The sequence below is a fragment of the Camponotus vicinus genome, unplaced genomic scaffold (genome assembly GCF_025532165.1).
Source record: "Camponotus vicinus isolate PSW18456_S1 unplaced genomic scaffold, iyCamVici1.0 SCAF_4, whole genome shotgun sequence".
Lineage (NCBI taxonomy): Eukaryota > Metazoa > Arthropoda > Insecta > Hymenoptera > Formicidae > Camponotus > Camponotus vicinus.
The window spans coordinates 17,667,157-17,671,314 of record NW_028141976.1 but is presented as its reverse complement, the minus strand read 5'-3'; the positions used below and the strand labels follow the sequence as shown (position 1 = coordinate 17,671,314).

The following is a 4,158-nucleotide window of genomic DNA, read 5'->3' as shown; positions in this document are numbered from 1 at the left end:
ACAAACATTTGAGGTCTGTAATGTTTGCGAATATACAATTCACCGACCGATTTACTTGCGAATTTTTATAAGATAAATCGCGATTTAAAATTCGAGATAAAACGGGTCGAATAAATAAATCGATAATATTCAATTGCAGATACGCGAGTGACATACCGGTATTATCCGATAAAAAGAGGAGCGATCTTAAAAATGGAGAACGATTAATATCTTGTTTCTACATCAGATTTCGTAAGGTCAATCTGCGAAGAAAAGTTAAGTGATCCATTGAAAGTCGGGAACTTCACTGTAGGAGGGAACGAATCCTGAATGTTCCGGACTATTCCCAATAGCAATGATTTCAATAATAAATCAACGACAATTATCCCTCGTCATTATCTTCAATTCACGAAATTGATATGCACGTCAGAAAACATGTTCTTTCATTATTAAGAAATATATTTTTTTATTGAAAATTAAATGGATATAACGATCTTTTTTATTGAAATGTGATTACGAACGATTATACTTATAAATAATAAAATACATGCATTATTGGAGTTTGTGTTAAATATGCGAATACATATAATTTGGGGTACCGTTCGCGCGCGCGAGACGAATCGAACCCGATAACAGCAAGATTTAAAAAATTTCAATTCAAATAGTGTGCAAAATAAAATAAATCAAATAATTTTAAATATATAATTAATTCTCTAGATTCTTATTCTTATAATGTTTAAATTAATAATTTTTTTTCTTTTAATCAATATCTTGCTGATATAGAGGTACCCATTCGATTCGTCGCAAAATTTTTAAGTATTCGCACATTTTATGTAACATTCATGTATAATTTCGCGTATATATAATATATAATATTAATAAAAATAATAAAAATATTTTGGATACGTTAATTTGTGCATGTATTTTATTATATATATGTATAAAATGGTATATATCTAAAAATTCTAACTAATATTCTAAAATGGCGAAGGATGTCCAATACCTGCAAATAGTTTCTTAAAAGAAACTAAAAACTAATATTAATATTCCCAGTACCTAGAAATAATTAATAATTAATAATAAAATATATTCGTTCGTAATCATTTCTATCAAATAGTTAATAAAAACTATTACAATATGAAATTACTTGAAAAATAAAAATTTATACACAACGCTATATCCATATTTAATCTACTATTAAATCTTTCTGGTTTTAGACAATAATAATCCCACACAGCACATGTAAATTCCGAGAATGTTCTGAGAATATCACAAAAGTATATTGCGTATGTTCCAGGAACATTCGAAATACATACTGCGATATACTGAGTATGTACTAAGAATGCTACTATGTCCGATTTTTCCTGCTTCTCAGTACATACTGAAAATATCTTTTAGTATATAATAAGTATATCTATAGAATGTCTTGAGTATGACATTGGTATATACATATATGTACTAATAATGTACTAATAATATACTCAAGACATTCTATAGATTAACTTATATTTTCTATATTTTATATATAAATATAAATGATATATGTTACCGTAAACACCCCATATCCGTTTTTTCATATACTTACTAGTAAAAATATACAAATTTTGACTACTAAGTATACGGAAAAACAGATTTCGAGTGTTTACGGTACATATATATATAATCCATTTATATTTATACTATAAATGGATTATTGGTGTAAAATATTAACATTTTGTTCACATATAAAATCTTTTTATTCAAATTTCTTAAATATATGTTATAATTGCACATATATTATTTGAACATATAATTGCACTTTTATATTTTTTTATATAAACATTTTACTTATTATTATTTATTATAAAATTTTATTCTTTTATATATTTATAATATACTTTATATATATGAAACACTTTAACACATACTATTAAACATTTACATAAACATGACATTTTTATAGTTTATATGTTTAGCTATATTATATATATATTTAAACTCTAAAAATCTCGTCGGTGCGGACTCTGTCATTTAAAAATTGACAGTCCCAGCACCCACCGGCGAGATTTTCATAGAATTCTTCTTAATGAATATAAAAGAGTTTACATACATTATAACATTCACTAAAAAAATTTTAGTACTGATAAAACAAAAGAAAACTTAGGACAAAATTGTGTGTGTGAGTTTTGAAAAATGAATAAATCTAAAGAATAGCTACTTAAAATAAAGGACGGATAATCACCGTAATTATAAACGTTGTCAACAATAACTCAAAACAAATTATAAATTATAAAGATTCAAGAAAAGACTGAAGAAAAATTCAACGAAGTACTATTTTAGTCCTTTTCACTATTCAATGTTTGTCTCTGCATACGCTCTTTGGCATGAGCCAACCATATTTTTATTGGAGCTGAAATCTGTTCGTCTGTAGCATTGCTGTGCAATTTTCTTACTGCACCTGGAAAAGTTTTTAAAATTGTTTATGAATTATTGATAAATAAAATTTCTTTAATTTTTTTAAAATTTCAAGTTAAATATTGAAAAAAAAATTTCGACCTCATTTCTACAATATATGTATACAGATGAGCGTTTAAAACTATAAACATATAAAACAATTGGAACATTTCTAAGTAATTTAATAAATAAATTTTAGTTATTTTTAAATTCATTTTGCCTCTAACATTAGCATTAATTAGTACTTTCCAGTTAAATTATATATACATAATTATATATTTGATACGTAAACATTTTTGTAAAATATAAAATAATTTAGTGTAGTAGTGAATTTAAATAAGACTTTAGTAATTTTAAATCGTTTTACAAGTAATTGCAATAACAGCTAGTTTACTTACACTAAAAAATATCATTAAATCTTACTTGATTTGTTGTGATTTGTTGAGTCCGCAGTTTATATTTCCTTGTTTTAAATATATATTGTAAATATCCCACGTATATATATGTATATAATTTTTCTTATTTCCCAGAAAGTATTAGATCACGAAGTTGATAATAATGTTCTTTTTGTGCAAACGCTGTAACATATAATAATAATTTCACATAAGAATACATTTAATATCTAACATATATTTAATAAGCTCTATGTTGTTACTGCAATTAACTTTTAAAATCATTTTAAAAATTAATTGCAGTAATAACTTAGCTCTTACTTAATCGCACACTATATAATTAAAATATGTTATAAAACTCACTTGATTTTTGCGAATCCAGAGTTTTACTTTTATTTTTTACATATCCCATCTATATATATATATATGTGTGTATGCGGAGATACTTTTTCTTTAGAAAGATTCTGCAGAGATCACAAAATGATAATTGATATAATATACGACAATTGATAATGACGTCCTTTTTTGTGCAAATGCTGTAACATAATAATAAGAATTTCACATAAAAATACATATTTTTGATACATTATAATATTCGATTGTGAGGTTATAATTTGCATTAATGAGGTTAATTTGTGTGTTTATAATTATGAAGTATTAATAAATCATTGAATAGCTTTTATAAAATACCCTTTTTACATTTAATTTATTTGAAAATAAAAAGGATTACCTGCGATTAATCACAATCGTAATATAATTGCACCAGATTGCACATAGCACTTGCACGTGGTCAGTGAAGAAGAAGAAGGAAAAGACAAATGACGGCAATAGCGGAAATTACGTATCCAAAATGGCATACATATCCGGTCATAAGTAAAAATGCGCGTAATTCAATAGTATATTATGAGAATATACGAAAAATAATATACTATAAGAGATATTAAAAGTACATTCTGAGAATATACGAGAATATACGAAAAATAATATACTACACAAGATGTTCTGATAATATCCTGTGAATATACGAAAAATAATATACTACACAAGATATTATAGAGATGTTCTCAGTATATTACGTACAGTACGTACATTCACAGAATGAATATAGAATATTCGTACGATATCATGTGCTGTGTGGGATACCAATCCTAATAATGACAGAACATTTTTAACGAGAAGAAAAAAATAGATGCATTTTCTTTCACATCTAAATATATATTATTTAAAGTAATTCGACTTTAAAGAAGCGTATGGCGTTCGTCGAATGACTACCGAAATCATTGCTGTCGGAAATTGCCAGGAAAACCTGGGAGTAATTCCAATCTTACAATAAAAATTCCCAATTTTCAACGGG

The 4,158-nt window shown here is 25.6% G+C and overlaps 1 long non-coding RNA gene across 1 annotated transcript; it reads right to left on the bottom strand.

The window, feature by feature from the left end:
• Nucleotides 1-1,691: 1,691 nt before the first annotated feature.
• On the bottom strand, nucleotides 1,692-3,689 carry LOC145970544 (uncharacterized). Its single transcript, XR_014438528.1, has 4 exons — nucleotides 3,535-3,689; nucleotides 3,168-3,340; nucleotides 2,836-2,990; nucleotides 1,692-2,416 (listed from the first exon to the last, which is right to left on the bottom strand). It is a non-coding gene; the product is annotated as an uncharacterized LOC145970544 (long non-coding RNA).
• Nucleotides 3,690-4,158: the final 469 nt, after the last annotated feature.